Below are 1,354 nucleotides of genomic sequence, written 5' to 3' on the forward strand. Positions count from 1 at the left end.
CAGCGTGTCTGTAATGTGGTAACTATCGGGTGATTGCATTTGCCCAATACACGGAAAGTCGTCATTCTCGAACCAAATGGCAAATTCCAATAATATCTGTTTACTTGAAATCGAGCAACATGCTAACAAAGCTATTGAAATCTTATTTAATTCAACATAAATTTATCTCATTTTACAACTCAAAACATTCACAGTTTCTCCGAGTTACAGAGCACGGAATCGATACTGATGCCACGCGTCCATAGCGTCTAAAGTGCATAAAGTAACTAATTCCGTGTTTCCTGTGGTATGAACAAATCTCTCTAAACTGTCTTTATCCACCTCCATGAATTCTGGTAAGCACAGCGAGCAAAGTAAATCGGCATAGAATCTGAACACACATGTGTGGACCTTAAGCAGAAGTTTTAAATGCTGTGAAAAAATTCAGAACTTCGGAACACAACAGAGGGAAGAGCAGACGAGGTGGCCGAGAGGTGAAGGCGATGGACTGCTAATCCATTGTGCTCTGCACGCGTGGGTTCGAATCCCATCCTCGTCGCGACATGTGAAACGGGGGACCACCTTTGAAACTGTCACTTTAAAACATCCAAGCCTCCAAATTTTGTCACAGGGACGCCAGACAATTCGTTATGTGAGTCATGAAAAGCAATATTCATCATTAATTTATCACTAAATTTGGCCTCAATACCACAAGATATAGGAACAAAATTAGGCTATTCGGCTGACCGATCTCCGCCATTCGATCACGGCTGACGCCTCACCTTCAGTTTTGTGAACAGTTTTGAGTCCCTCATCTTTAGAAATATGTGCTGGCATTGGAGAGAGTCTAGAGGACGTTCACAAGGATAATTGATGGCTCTGGGGCTCTACTAGCCGATTCAGAAGGATGAGAAGGGGATCTCATTGAAGCTATTTGAACGTTGAAAGGACTAGCCGGAGTAGATGTGGAAAGGGTGATTACCATGGTGGGAGAGTCTAGAACGAGAGAGCACAGAGTCAGGATAGAAGTGCGCCTTTTCAAAAAAAGATTTCTTTGGCCAAAGGGTGGCAAATTTGTGGAATTTATTGCCACATCCAGTTGTGGAGGCCATGTCGTTGGGCGTATTTATGGCAGAGATTGGTAGGTTTTTGATTGGAGATGGCACCAAAGTTACGGGGAGAGGGCTAGGAACTGGAGTTCATGAGGAGTTAAAAAAAAGGATCAGCCGTGATTGAATGGCGAAGCAGACTGGATGGGCCAGACGGCCTAATTCTGCTCCTATGTCTTATGGCCTCATGGTCATACACATCATTCCTCTCAACTCCATTCGCCTGCCTTCTCCTCGTCACATTTGACATCCTTACTACCTGTCCA

At 44.1% G+C, this 1,354-nt stretch overlaps 1 non-coding gene across 1 annotated transcript; it reads left to right on the forward strand.

Annotated features, from left to right (window-relative positions):
- The first annotated feature begins 456 nt into the window (after positions 1-456).
- Positions 457-538, forward strand: trnas-gcu (transfer RNA serine (anticodon GCU)). Its single transcript has one exon. It is a non-coding gene; the product is annotated as a tRNA-Ser (tRNA).
- The last annotated feature ends 816 nt before the right edge of the window (positions 539-1,354 follow it).

The sequence above is a fragment of the Mobula birostris genome, chromosome 13, assembly GCF_030028105.1.
Source record: "Mobula birostris isolate sMobBir1 chromosome 13, sMobBir1.hap1, whole genome shotgun sequence".
NCBI lineage: Eukaryota > Metazoa > Chordata > Chondrichthyes > Myliobatiformes > Myliobatidae > Mobula > Mobula birostris.